This window comes from Salvelinus sp. IW2-2015, linkage group LG8 (genome assembly GCF_002910315.2).
Source record: "Salvelinus sp. IW2-2015 linkage group LG8, ASM291031v2, whole genome shotgun sequence".
In the NCBI taxonomy this organism is placed as follows: domain Eukaryota; kingdom Metazoa; phylum Chordata; class Actinopteri; order Salmoniformes; family Salmonidae; genus Salvelinus; species Salvelinus sp. IW2-2015.
In genome coordinates, this window is record NC_036848.1 from 50,001,861 (window position 1) to 50,018,011 (window position 16,151).

The following is a 16,151-nucleotide window of genomic DNA, read 5'->3' on the forward strand; positions in this document are numbered from 1 at the left end:
ACACACACACACACACACACACACACACACACACACACACACACACAGCTGAATAGGTGAACAATCTGCCGATGTGCCCTTGAGCAAGGTACTTAATCCTATTTGCTCCTGTAAGTCGATCTGGATAAGAGCGTCTGCTAAATGACTAAAATATTAAAATATAAAATACACACCCACACACACTCCCTATACTACCCATCTACAGATGGACATTCACTTTAAACTCCTCACCAAGGGCTCTACAGTAATGTAAACCTTTCCAGAGACTTGAGGCAGTTTACATTCAAGCCACTTGTTGATTTACATTGGTAATGAACCTATTTCTCTATATCCACCAGGGGGTCTCCTGTATCCTGCCTCTAGCTGTGTCAGGGAGCTGGTGTCAGTTGACATGACTCACTCTTCTCAGGGACTGAATAAGGGTCATGGTGTTATTTGTGTATGTGGGAGTAGATTCTCTGATATGTAGCAGGGTGCACAGTTGTTGGAAGAATTCAGGTTCATATTGTTTAATAGTCACATGTACAGGTTGCAGGGGTAATGACAGGGTACAGTGACAATCTTAGGCTTCGAGCGCCAACGTGCAGGACTAGTGAAATACAATAATGAGGGGGTGGGGAGCAGCAGGAAAAAGTAGCTTGGGGGAGCYGGTAGCTGACTAGTAGTGGCTATTCAGCAGCCTGATGGTCTGAGGGTAGAAGCTATTGGCCAGTCTTTCAGTTTTTGCCATGATGCTCTTGTACTGCCCGCGTCTAAGTGATTGAAGTGGGGAGAACAGGGCATGGCTTGGGTGGCTGGGGTCCCTTATGATCTTCTTGGCCTTCCTGCGACAACTGGTGTTGTAGGTGTCCTGTAGGGCAGGCAGTGTGCACCCAATCACCCTCTGAAGAGCCTTGCGGTCCGTGGAGGCGGAGTTGCCGTACCAGGCTGTGATGCAGCCCAACAGTGTGCTCTCTATGCTGCTCCTGTAGAACACTTTAAGGTCCCTCGGGGACAGGCCAACTTTCTTCAGCATCCTGAGGTTGACGAGTCAGTGGTTAGACCATTTCAGCTTCTCTGAGATATGTACGCTGAGGAATTCGACGTCATTGACCATCTCCACAGCGGCCCTCTTGATGAGAATGGGGGCGTGTCCAGCCTGGTTCCTCCTGAAGTCCATAATCAACTCCTTTGTTGTTCTAACGTTTAGGGAGAGGTTTTTCAGCTGGCAACACGCCATCAGAGTGCCTACCTCCTKCCTGTAGTCTATCTCGACGTTGTTGGTGATCAGGCCTACTACTGTCGGGTCGTCAGCGAACTTGATGATGGAGTTGGAACTGTGTGAGGCCACGCAGTCGTGAGTATACAGAGAAAACAGGAGTGGACTGAGGACGCAAGCTTGTGGGGACCCTGTGTTGAGGATCAGTGTTGACGGGTTAATGTTGCCTACCTTCACCACCTGGGGATGGTCCGTCAGGAAATCCAGGACCCATTTACGTAGAGAGGAGTTCAGACCCAGGGCCGTGAGCTTTGTAATGAGCTTATAGGGCATTATGGTATTGAAGACAGAGCTGTAGTCAATGAACAGCATCCTCACAGATGCATTTATTTTGTCCAGGTGGGAAAGGGCATTGTGTAGTGCAATGGCGATTGCGTCGTCCATGGATCTGTCAGGATCTGTCTGTTCTTATAAAAAGAAGTGATGGAGTCAGTCTCTCCTCAACAGACTTCTTACGTCGCGACGTCCCTCTAAGGCCCTTCTGCTAGCCCCGGCCCGCTAGCTGTCTGAAACTATGATCACTCGGCTACGCATGCCTTTCCCTAATGTCAATATACCTTGTTRATTGCTGTTTTGGTTAGTGATTATTGCCTTATTTCACTGTAGKGCCTCCAGCACTGCTCAATATGCCTCAGCTCACCCTCTTGGCCTACCTCCCACACATCATCACTCAATGCCTAGGTTTACCTCCACTGTATTCACATCTTACCATACCTTTGTCTGTACATTATGCATTGAATCTATTCTACCSTGCCAAGTGTCATYACGTTGGCCTGTTGGGGGAGGTTTATGACCCCCATAAATACCTTTCCCCTTTTTCCTCTCTACTCTACCGATGTGACTATTGAAAATCCCTTCGTTAACATAGAGAGTCTGGGAGTCTGGGAAACGGAACCCTGATTAGCTTAATCAGGTAATATTAATTACAGAGAAATGATTTTATAGAATAGCATGTCATATCACTTAATCCGGCATAGCCAAAGACACGACACCAGAAACCGTACTTTTCTTACTCTCTGCACCGAACGTACTAACGACTAGTTCTTATAGCCCTTAGCCGTACCCTTATCCTACTCCTCCTCGCTCGCTGGTGATGTAGGGTTAATCCAGGCCCTGCAGTGCTGCGTCCACTCCCATTCCACAGGTGCCCTTCATTTGTTGACTTCTGTAACCAAAAAAGCTTGGTTTCATGCATGTTAAATAGAAGCCTCCTCCCTTAGTTTGTTCTATTCACTGCTTTAGCACACTCTGCCAACCGGGATGTCCTAGCCGTGTCTGAATCCTGGCTTAGGAAGACCACCAAAACCCTGAAATTTCATCCCTAACTATTACATTTTCCGACAAATAGAACTGCCAAAGGGGGGCGGAGTTGCAATCTACTGCAGAGAAGCCTGCAGAGTTCTGTCTTCTATCAGGTCTGTGCCCAAAACAATTTGAGCTTCTACGTTTTAAAAATCCAGCTTTCCAGAAACAGTCTCTCACTGTTGCCTCTTCTATAGACACCTACTTCCAGACCATCGACTGCCCTTGTGACCAGCAACAAAAACATCCTGTGGCGTATGCATCGGAATAGCCCGGTCGCCGGGAGGGGAAGCAACTTTATCAGGGAGTTAGAACCAATATCACAGGAGCAGTTAGGGAAGCAAAGCTAGCTTTTTCAAACAGAAATTTGCATCCTGCAGCACAAACTCCACTCGCCAAAAGTCCTGGGACTACGGTAAACTGTCACATGGAGAATACAGAGACCTCTCCCACAGCGTGCCCAACTGCACTGAGGGCTAGGAAACACTGTCACCAATGATAAATCCAACATAATTGAGAATTTCAAATAAGCATTTTCTAGACGGCTGGCCATGGCTTTCCACGCTGCCATCGCGCAACCTACCTACCTGGTCAACAGCCCTGCACCCCCCACAGCAACTTGCCGCAAGCGTCCTCCATTTTTCCTTCACCCCAAATCCAGATAGCGTGATGTTCTGAAAGAGCTGCAAAATCTGGACCCCTACAAATCAGCAGGGCTAGACAATCTGGACCCTCTCTTTCTAAAATGATCAGTCTGAAATTGTTGCAACTCCTATTACTAGCCTGTTCAACCTCTCTTTCGTATCGTCTGAGAATCCCCAAAGATTGGAAAGCTGCCGCGGTCATCCCCTCTTCAAAGGGGAGAACTCTAGACCAAACTGCTACAGACCTATAATTCTATCCTACCCTGCTCTTCTAAGGTCTTTGAAAGCCAAGTTACAAACAGATCACTGACCATTGCGATATCCCACCGGTGAACGTTCTCCGCAATGCAATCTGGTTTCCGAGCTGTCATGGGTGCACTCAGACCACGCTCAAGGTCCTAAACGATATCATAACCGCCATCGATAAGAGACAATACTGTGCAGCGCTGTATTCAGCGACCTGGCAAAGGCTTTCGACTCTGTCAACCACCACATTCTGTCATACGCAGACGACACCATTCTGTATACTTCTGGCCCTTCTTTGTGTAACTAACCTCCAGACTAGCTTCAATGCCATATAACTCTCCTTCCGTGGCCTCCAACTGCTCTTAAATTGCAAGTAAAACGAAATGCATGCTCTTCAACCGATCGCTGACTGCACTGCCTGCTTGTCCAGCATCACTCTTCTGGACGGCTCTGACTTAGAATATGTGGACAACTACAAATACCTCGGTGTCTGGTTAGACTGTAAACTCTTCCAGACTCGCATTAAGCATCTCCAATCCTAAATTAAATTAGAATCAGCTTCCTATTTCGCACAAAGCATCCTTCATTCATGCTGCCAAACAAACCCTTGTAAAACTGTCTATCCTGCCGATCCTTGACTTCGGCGATGTCATTTACAAAATGACCTCCAACACTCTACTCAGCAAATTGGATGCAGTCTATCACAGTGCCATCCGTTTTGTCACCAAAGCCCATATACTAACCACCACTGCGACCTGTATGCTCTCGTTGGCTGGCCCTCGCTTCATATTCGTCGCCAAACACTTGGCTCCGGGTCATCTATAAGTCTTTGCTAGGTAAAGCCCGCGCCTTATCTCAGCTCACTGGTCACCTATAGCAGACTCAACCTCAGCAAGCAGACGTGCTCCAGCAGGTATATTTCACTGGTCACCCCCAAAGCCAATTCCTCCTTTGGCCGCCTTTCCTTCCAGTTCTCTGCTGCCAATGACTAGAACGAATTGCAAAAATCGCTGAAGCTGGAGACTCATATCTCCCTCACTAAATTTAAGCACCAGCTGTCAGAGCAGCTCACAAATCACTGCCCCTGTACATAGCCCATCTGTAAATAGCCCATCCAACTACCTCATCCCCATACTGTTATTTATTTTTGCTCCTTTGCACCCCAGTATCTCTGCTTGCACATTCATKTTCTGCACATCTATCACTCCAGTGTTTAATTGCTAAATTGTAATTATTTCGCCASTATYGCCTATTTATTGCCTTACCTCCCTTATCTTACCTCATTTGCACACACTGTATATATACTTTTTTTCTATTGTGTTATTGACTGTTTGTTTGTTTATTCCATGTGTAACTCTGTGTTGTTGTTTGTGTCTCACTGCTTTGCTTTATCTTGGCCAGTTGTAAATGAGAACTTGTTCTCAACTAGCCTACCTGGTTAAATAAAGGTGAAATAAAATAAAAAAATATTTGCCAAGAGAGACTGCCATGCATAGTATTTATATCAGCCATCTGATTACAATGAAGAGCAAGATGTGCCGCTCTGTTTTGGGCCAGCAGCAGCTTAACTAGGTCTTTCTTTGCAGAACCCACCACACGACTGGACAATAATCAAGATAAGACAAAGCTAGAGCCTGCAGAACTTGCTTTTTGGAGTGGGGTGTCAAAAAAGCAGAGCGTCTCTTTAGACAGTCGATGTGGTAATAATTATTTTTGTCCCTGACAACAAGAAGAAAAAGAGATTGGAGTCATTGTATAGTTATTATTTTGTATACTTTGTGTGAGGAGTCCTTAATATTGAGAAGAATGTACAGTATAGTTGTACTGGGACCCTGTGGTACTGTGTCAATACTACTCGCCAACGTGCAATCATTGGACAATAAACTAGACGAGGTACGATCACGAATATCTTACCAACGGGACATCAAAAACTGTAATATCTTATGTTTCACGGAATCGTGGCTGAATGACGACATGGATATTCAGCTAGCGGGATATACYCTGCACCGMCAAGATAGAACAGCACACTCCGGTAAGACGAGGGGGGTGATCTGTGCATATTTGTAAACAACAGCTGGTGCACGAAATATAAGGAAGTCTCTAGATTTTGCTCGCCTGAAGTAGAGTATATTGTGATAAATTGCAGGCCACTACTTGCCTAGAGAGTTTTCAGCTATTCTTTTCGTGGCAGTTTATTTACCACCACAGACAGATGCTGGCACTAAGACCGCACTCAGTCAACTGTATAAGGAAATAAGCAAACAGGAAACCACTCACCCAGAGGAGGCGCTCCTAGTGGCCGGAGACTTTAATGCAGGGAAACTTAAATCAGTTCTACCAAATTTCCATCAACATGTTAAATGTGCAACCAGAGGGAAAACAATTATAGATCACCTGTACTCCACACACAGAGACACGTAGAAAGCTCTCCTTCGCCCTCCATTTGGTAAATCCAACCACAACTCTATCCTCCTGATTCCTGCTTACAAGCAAAAATTAAAGCAGGAAGCACCAGTGACTCGGTCTATAAAAAATTGGTCAGATGAAGCAGATGCTAAACTACAGYACTGTTTTMCTATRACAGACTGGAACATGTTCTGGGATTCTTCCGATGGCATTGAGAAGTACACCACATCAGTCACTGGCTTTATCAATAAGTGCATCGAGGACGTCGTCCCCACAGTGACTGTACGTACATACCCCAACCAGAAGCCATGGATTACAGGCAACATTCGCACTGAGCTAAAGGGTAGAGCTGCCGCTTTCAAGGTGCGGGACTCTAACCCGGAAGCTTACAAGAAATCCTGCTATGCCCTGCGACGAACCATCAAACAGGCAAAGCGTCAATACAGGGCTAAGATTGAATCATACTACACCGGCTCTGACGCTCGTCTTATATGTCAGGGCTTGCAAACTATTACAGACTACAAAGGGAAGCACAGCCGCGAGCTGCCCAGTGACACGAGCCTACCAGACGAGCTAAATCACTTCTATGCTCGCTTCGAGGCAAGCAACACTGAGGCATGCATGAGAGCATCAGCTGTTCCGGACGACTGTGTGATCACGCTCTCCATAGCCGACGTGAGTAAAACCATTAAACAGGTCAACATACACAAGGCTGCCGGGCCAGACGGAATACCAGGACGTGTGCTCCGGGCATGTGCTGACAAACTGGCAGGTGCCTTCACTGACATTTTCAACATGTCCCTGATTGAGTCTGTAATACCAACATGTTTCAAGCAGACCACCATAGTCCCTGTGCCCAAGAACACCATGGCAACCTGCCTAAATGACTACAGACCCATAGCACTCACATCCATAGCCATGAAGTGCTTTGGAAGGTTGGTAATGGCTCATATCYACACCATTATACCAGAAACCCTAGACCCACTCCAATTTGCATATCGCCCAAACAGATCCACAGATGATGCAATCTCTATTGCACTCCACACTGCCCTTTCCCACCTGGACAAAAGCAACACTTATGTGAGAATGCTATTCATTGACTAGAGCTCAGCGTTCAACACCATAGTACCCTCAAAGCTCATCACTAAGCTAAGGATCCTGGGACTAAACATCTCCCTCTGCAACTGGATCCTGGACTTCCTGACGGGCCGCCCCCAGGTGGTGAGGGTAGGTAGCAACACATCTGCCACGCCTGACTAACCGGTGTCTGTATGTAGCCTCGCTACTTTTATAGCCTCGCTACTGTATATAGCCTGTCTTTTTACTGTTGTTTTATTTCTTTACTTACCTATTGTTCACATAATATKTTTTTTGCACTATTGGTTAGAGCCTGTTAGTAAGCATTTCACTGTAAGGTCTACTACACCTGTTGTATTCGGCGCACGTGACAAATAATCTTTGATTTGATTTTGTTAGTGTTTTCTATGTGGGAGGGGTTTCCTTGATATTGAGAAYGCTGTACAGTATAMTTGGACTGGGCCCTGTGCTACTGTATTTTGTTAGTGTTTTCTATATGTGGTAATGGTTTCCTTGATATTGAGAAGGCTGTACAGTAGTCAAAGTACAGTAGCAGTACTGCAGGGACCTTAATCTGACCTCTCTACCTTTGTGTGTATGTCTGTGTCAGTGCGTGCGTGTGTGTGTCTGAATACCTTATCAAAAAAGAAAATTGACATTATCTGTGTAGGAAGAGAGTACAGTAGATCAGATGAACAGTATTATTATTAATTGACCGGTCTGACAGTGTAACCAGGTCAACCAGCCTCAGGGTTCCAGGAGATAAGTGGAAGATGGTTCAGGGTGTCAGCAGCTCCCACAGAGTGAGATGAATGGAAGATGCTTCAGGTTTCTTATTTTAGCAGGAGAAGAATGTTTTGGATCCTCATCCAACCCTTCTCCATTCTTCTCTCTTCTCATCCAACCCTTCTCCATTCTTCTCTCTTCTCATCCAACCCTTCTCCATTCTTTTCTCTTCTCATCCAACCCTTCTCCATTCTTTTCTCTTCTCAATCAACCCTTCTCCATTCTTTTCTCATCCAACCCTTCTGCATTCTCCTCTATTCACATCCAARCCTTCTCCATTCTTTTCTCTTCTCATCCAACCCTTCTCCAATATTTTCTCTTCTCATCCAACCCTTCTCCATTGTTCTCTGTTCCCTTCTCATATCTGATTTTAATACCTCGTTTAATTGATACACTCAGAGTGTGATTCTCTGTGAAGGCTTTATCCCAAATGATCCCCTATTTCCTTTAGTGRACTACTTTTGACCAGGGCCCACTATATACTGTCAGGTCCAGAATTATTGYCACCCTTGATAAACATGAGCAAAAAATAAATAAATAAWTAATATACTGAGCTATTGTATATTGTAGGCTCAAAACAATGTGAAAWTTGTATTATTGTATACTAATACAATTGCTCAGATAAATATATTTAGTTTAACAAGTAGCATATTATTCTCTCGGGGTCAAAATTATTGGCACCCCTGTTTTCAATAGCTCACCTTGTGAGCATAACGTTACTGAGCCTTTTTCTAAAATGTTTTATGAGATTGGAGAACACATTGGGAGGGATCTTAGACCATTTTTCCAAGCGCATTGCTAATTAAGCTAAGGACCCTGGGATTAAACACTTCCCTCTGCAGCTGGATCTTGCACTTCCTGATGGGCCGCCCCCAGGTGGTGAGGGTAGGCAACAACGCGTCCTCCATGCTGGCTCCTCAGGGATGCGTGCTTAGTTCCCTCCAGTACTCCCTGTTACCCACAACTGCGTGGCCATGCACGACTCCAACACCATCATTAAGTTTGCCGACGACGCGACGGTGGTAGGCCTCATCACCGACGACAATGAGACAGCCTACAAGGAGGAGGTCAGAGACCTGGTGGTGTGGTGCTAGGACAACAATGCCTCTTCTCAGTCAGGAGGCTGAAAAAAATGTGTCATGGCTTCTCAGATCCTCAAAACATTCTACAGCTACACCATTGAGAGCATCTTGACTGGATGTATCACCTCTTGGTATGGCAACTGTTTGGCATCAGACCGCAAGGTGCTACAGAGGGTAGGTCGTACAGCCCAGTACATTACCGGGGCCGGGACCTCTATACCAGGCGGTATCAGAGGAAGGGCCTAAATATTGTCAAAGTCTCCAGCCGAGTCATAGACTGTTTACTCTGCTACCGCACGGTAAGCGTTACCAGAGCACCAGCTCTTGGACCAAAAGGTTCCTGAACAGCTTCTACCCCCAAGCCATTAGACTACTGAACAGTTCATCAAATGGCTACCTGGACTATTTGCATTGACTCCCTTTTTTTGCACGGACTCCTGCACTGGCTCTATGCACACTCACTGGACTCTAACCACACACTCACACATACTGCACTGACACTCCAACACACACACACTCACACACTTGTCGCTTTTACCCCTACCTACATGTACATGTTACCTCAACTGCCTCGTACCCCTGCACATTGACTTGGTACTGGTGCTCCTTGTACAGTATATAGCCTCGTTATTGTTATTTTATTCTGTTACTATTTTCATTTTATTAGGGCAAATTTGTCTTACTTTTTATCTCTGCATTGATGGGAAAGGGCTCATAAGTAAGCATTTCACGGTAAAGTCTACACCTGTTGTATTCGGCGCATGTGGCAAATCAATTCGTTTTTTATTTGATATGAAGGTGGGTGTATTGAAAGGTATCATTTTGAGAGAGAAATATACTGCTTGTTAAACAAAATCTCTGTGTCTGAGCAATTGCATTAGTATAAAATAATGTAATTGTCAAAAATATTACCATGTAGTATAGCTCAGTATTTGTATTATTTATCTCATAGTCTTTTTTGCTCATCTTTATCAAGGGTGCCAATCATTTTGGAACTTACTGTACTGTAGGTTATAGGGTGGGACGCAGACTCAGACTCTGTTCATCATCAGCTATCACTAGGATTGCCACATAGGTCAGCCCAAACACATCTGTGTTTTTTCAAGAAATACATGCACTGCCAAAGATCACAGGAACTGAATGTAGTGCAAAGAAGAGGAGATTGAACTCTTTAATCAAATGAAAAAATGGTGTGTGTGGATATTTCTCATAGAGAGAGAGAGATGGAGAGGGTGTGTGTTTATGTATGTGTGTGTGTGTGTGTATGTATGTATGTATGTATGTATGTATGTATGTATGTATGTATGTATGTATGTATGATATTGTGTGGTGTGTGGTGTGTGTGTGTGTGTGTTGTGTGTGTGTGTGTGTGTGTGTGTGGTGTGTGGTGTGTGTGGTGTGTGTGTGTGTGTGTTGTGTTGTGTGTGTGTGTGTGCACGTGCACGCACGCGTTTTGCTATAGACAATAGAGATGTCTGTGTTGTCATTGTGAGCTTTAGTGTTCTTGGCCAGAGACATTCAACTGAAAAATAAATTGTCTCTGTGTCGAGTTCGTTTATCTAGTCATCTTCTTTCTCCAATTTCTTGTGATAATTGAATAAACTTATTTATCAAAACAGCATATTTCAGGGTTGTTCTGAAAGGAAGAATGTATGTTCATTTATCTCCAAATGTATTTCTTTGTAGTTATCTGTACGAACAAAATAAACATTTATATATTGAGCTGGTCTTTCGACCTAAACACTGCTTAGAAACTCTAGAACACTGCTTATAAACTTAGAACACTGCTTAGAAACTTAGAACACTGCATAGAACTTAGACCCTGCTTAGAAAGAAGTAAAACACTCTAGGAAGGCTTTTGGATTGTGAAATTGAATCATTACTATCTTGCTCACATCCACTCCCCAAACAAATCCATCCAGTTGGAGCAACAAGAAACAACATAGAACCACATAAAACCACAACACGCTCTCTGTAAGGAAACAGGAGAAAAAGTGGTGCCAGTTGCTACGTCTAATATTATGGACTGAAAAAGTGTTTTTGCTTTGCTTCTTTGGTGTCACTTTCTACACTGACCTCATCATAGAGGAATGAGGTGAATAAACACACACATTAAACCATTTCAGGATTCAGGGTTTCTTCCCTTCCTCCTGTGTCCAGATTCATGATGTTCTGACTGGGAAAAACAGTAGGATATGCCAAGCTGTACATACTCGTCTGTCTCACCACAGGCTGCTGTGGAGCAGATTTAATCATTGTTGAGCTCTTACTGCTGAGCACTTCTAGTATGAACCCTTGTCTGCTTGTTGGACAGAGAGGCCCATTTCCCTACTCTGATAGATTATGTTACTTGTGTGTGAAAACACAGAGACCGCTCAACCAAACCCACATGATTTACAGTATGGAAGTCCTGTTTGAAGTGATATTTTATCTAACTAGCAAGTGTTGTGTAAAACAACAAATTACATTGATTTGCAACAGAAGGGCCGTGGCAATGTAGGGAGAGAAGTTTAAAGGCCTTTCATAGCATAAGACATAATACTGTGCATTCATGAAAAAAATATACAGTACCTACTCATTCAAGGGTTTTTCTTCATTTTTACTATTTTCTACATTGTATGATAATAGTGAATACATCAAAACTATGAAATAACACATATGGAATCATGTAGAAACCAAAYAAGTGTTAAACAAATCAAAATCTATTTTATATTTGAGATTCTTCAAATAGCCACCCTTTGCCTTGATGTTAGCTTGGCATTCTCTCAACCAGCTTCATGAGGTAGTTACCTGGAATGCATTTCAATGAACAGGTGTGCCTTGTTAAAAGTTAATTTGTTGAATTTCTTTCCTTCTTAATGCATTTGAGCAAATCAGTTGTGTTGTGGCAAGGTAGGGGTTGTATACAGAAGACATCCCTATTTGGTAAAAGACCAAGTCCATATTATGGCAAGAACAGCTCAAATAAGCAAAGAGAAATGACAGTCCATCATTACTTTAAGACATGAAGGTCAGTCAATCTGGAAAATGTCAAGAACTTTGAAAGTTTCTTCAAGTGCAGTCTCATTAACCCTCAAGCGCTATGATGAAACTGGCTCTCATGAGGACCGCCACAGGAAAGGAAGACCCAGAGTTACCTCTGCTGCAGAGGATACGTTCATTAGAGTTACCAGCCTCAGATTGCTGCCCAAATAAATGCTTCACAGAGTTCAAGTAATAGACACATCTCAACTTCAACTGTTCAGAGGAGACTGCGTGACTCAGGCCTTCATGTTCGAATTGCTGCAAAGAAACCACTACTGAAGGACACCAATAAGAAGAAGAGACTTGCTTGGGCAAAGAAACATGAGCAATGGACATTAGACTGGTAGAAATCTGTCCTTTGGTCTGATGAGTCCAAATTTTAGATTTTTGGTTCCAACCGCTGTGTCGTTGTGAGACGCAGAGTAGGTGAACGGATTATCTCCATGTGTGGTTCCCACCGTGAAGCATGGAGGAGGAGGTGTGATGGTGTGGGGGTGCTTTGCTGGTGACACTGTCTGTGATTTATTTAGAATTCAAGGCACACTTTACCAGCATGGCTACCACAGCATTTGGAAGCGATATGCCATCCCATCTGGTTTGCGTTTAGTGGGACTATCATTTGTTTTTCAACAGGACAATGACCAAAAACACACCTCCAGACTGTGTAAGGGTGATTTGACCAAGAAGGAGAGGGATTGTGCTGCATCAGATGACCTGACCTCCACAATCACCCGACCTCAACCCAATTGAGATGGTTTGGGATGAGTTGGACTGCAGAGTGAAGAAAAAGCATCCAACAAGTCCTCAAGATATGTGGGAACTCCTTCAAGACTGTTGGAAAAGCATTCCTCATAAAGCTTGTTGAGAGAATGCCAAGAGTGTGCAAAGCTGTCATCAAGGCAAAGGGTGGCTTCTTTGAAGAATCTAAAATATATTTAGAATTTTTTAACACTTTTTTGGTTACTCCATGATTCCATATGTGTTATTTAATAGTTTTGATGTATTCACTATTATTCTACAATGTAGAAAAATAGTAAAAAAAAAAAAAAAAAAAAAAACCTTGAAGATGACATAGTGTGTCCAAACTTTTTGACTGATACTTACTGTACATACCACACACTGCTGAATTCACCTGCAGTTTACGTAGTAACGTTTTCGACACAGAGTCCCCACTGGCACAGACTAAACTCAACGTCTATTCCACGTTGTTTAATGTAGTTTAAATTGAAGTGACGTGGAAACAAACGTGATTCAAACCATTGTGTTGCCCTTTTGGTAATGACTTTACTGGTTGTACCCTGCACACTGTAAAGTTATGACGGTCGTTCTTGTACACTAGCTTACAAACTACAATTACTGTTACACTGTATCCTGACAGACAGAACCTGACAGTCCACGTATCAGTTGAGTTTCCCAAGACCCCCATTCCTGGCTCGAGTCAACTTGCTTGGTCTGACTGTATTGGAGCATTGCCTCTATCAGACCCCCATCTAGTACAGGGCTCTCTCTAAGGCTTTCCCAGCAGTACTCCACCCCCCTGTTCTGAAGGAAACCCCAACGAGAACCCTGGAGGGCCCAGGATATGAGGCAACACCATCTTCTTGGCTAACGTGTGAAGGCAATTCAAAGTGTGCATGTGTGTGTGTGTGCATGTCTCAAAGAGTTGTGAAGATTTTTTTACTATTTGTCATTTAGTGGAACTCAAAAGGTAAAAGTTGTGATTCGTTGTCTCCCTCACTGCTTTGACTTTAATATAAGAAAATCTGATTTACACCGTCACACAGGGATAAACATCGTAGAGTTGCCACTGTAAGTGAGTTAGAGAAAAGAGTGTGTGTGGTGTGTGTGTTTGTGTGTGTGTGTGTGTGTGTGGTGTGGTGTTGTGTGTGTGTGTTGGTGGTGGTGTGTGTGTGTGTGTGTTGGGGTGTGTGTGGTGTGTGTGTTGTGCTTGTGTGTTGCTGTGTGTGTGTGTGTGTGTGTGTTTGCGTGTGCGGTGTTTTGGTAAAAAACTGCAAGTGTAAATTGCTGAAAGACTCATACAATCACAGCCATCTTTCTCTATTCTATATTCCCCATCTCTCTTCTCCCTCCCTCCTTCCCTCCTCTTTACCTCTCTTTGTCTCCCTCTGTCTCTCTCTCTACCTACTCTTTATCCCCCCACCTTCTCTTCTCTCCCGCTCCCCGTTCTTTCACCCCTCTCTCTGTCTCTCTCTCCCCTCTCTTCTATCTCTCTATTTCTCCCTCCTCTCTCAATACCTTGACCGCTATCTTTTTGTAAAAGCGTACGTACCAGACTGATGCTTATCAGTTAAACCAAGCTGGCAGAGCTAAAGCACACAGACACACATAGGTGAACAGAACAGTTGCATCCAACATGTTTCCAGTCAGCTCAACAGACTACATCTGCACTGGGGAAATACACCTACATAGCATTCAGAGACGGGAACACATCTTACCCACAAAGCACCCTGCATGTGATGTATTTATTTGAACTCTTTCCTCAACATATTTGATGTTATTATTCATATATTTTATGGGAACATTAGGCCAATGGGCCAGTGGTCTTTTCCATGAACGAAAGCTACTATAAAAAATAAGGACTTCTGGGTTTTGTTCAGTCATGTGACCTTTTGACTTCAACCGTCTTTGCTGATAGTGTATTGCCATTGTATTTTGTCTCCTTTTTGAATGTTGGGTGTGTTGTATGAAAATCGATCAGAAATACTTTACTATTAAAGGCTAAGTAATTGGAGTATTTCTATCTGTCAAGTTCTCTGTAAACTACCACAGTCAAGTGTCACATATTTAATGTACTCAAGACTGTAAAGGGCAGAACATCATATTGAAATTCATTACCATTTGGAATTCATCTTAATAGCATTACAAATACAAAGAAATGTTTCGCTTAGTGGAAAGGGTCACAAGAAGGGAAGATACTGCTCTTATAACTAGCATCACATCAATGATAAAATACGATATAAAACCCAATATTTAATGATGAATGAAAATTCTAATTGTTTTGGCATGGTTCCTACCTTGATCTTGAAAGGGCACCACTTGTGGCTAATCCCTATTGCCAATTTACTGTGATGGCAAAACAGCTTTTATCTAATTAAGGTAAGACAAGTTAGGAATGACTTTGTTAAAGGTGTGAAGAATTGCCATGGGATATCCACACATCCAAACATGGAAGTTTCATTTATGTTTTCATTGTTGTGGTTGGAGCTCCCTTGCAAAAGAGATTCTTATAATACAGTGCCTTCAGAAAATATTCACACCCCTTGATTTATTCCACATTTTGTTGTGTTACAGCCTGAATTGAAAATATATATATTTTTTTTAAATCATTCTCAGCCATCTTCACACAATAATGACAAAGTGAAAACTTGTTTTTAGAAATGTTTGCAAATGTATTGAAAATGTTATACAGAAATATCACATTTACATAAATATTCACACCCCTTGGCTATGACACTCCAAATTGTACAATTGGATGCTCATGTACATCCAATTTTATTTGATCATCCTTGAGATGTCCAAGAGTTGTCCAAAAGTAGAGACAGTATCCAGAAGGAGCCACCTCCACCACTTTTCACACTTGGGACAGCAGAGCTAGACAATGATATCAAAGCCACAGTATGTAGATGTGCCTTGGCCCTGCTTTCTGCTCTCAGCTGATGGAGGCGATATCTGACACCCACTAGGCTGGACCCAGATTAAGCCTGTTCACAGTTTAAGGGTACAGCCAGCCAGCCAATGATATCAAACCCCCAGTATGTGGGCCCACTGACTGAGCTGCATGTCTGGGCCCATATTCACAGTCTCAGAGTAAGAGAGCTTTGCACACCTGGATTGTAAAATATTTGCCCATTATTATTTTTTTAATTATTCAAGCTCTGTCAAGTTTATTGTTGATCATTGCTACACAGCAATTTTCAAGTCTTACCATAGATTTTCAAGATGATTTAAGTCAAAACTGTAACTAGACCACTCAGGAACATTCAATGTTGTCTTGGTAAGCAACTCCAGTGTAGATTTGACCTATTTTTTCAGTTATTGTCCTGCTAAAAGGTGAGTTAGTCTCCCAGTGTCTGTTGGAAAGCAGACACACAGGGTTTCCTCTAGGATTTTGCCTTTGCTTGTAGCTCTATTCTGTTTATTTTTATCTGAAAAAACTCTAGTCCTTGTCGATGACAAGCATAGCCATAACATGATGGCCACCATTCTTGTTAATATGGTGAGTCAGCCTCCCGGGTGGTGCAGTGGTCTAAGGCACTGCATCGTGGTGCTAGTTGTGCCACCAGAGACTCTGGGTTTGAGCCCACG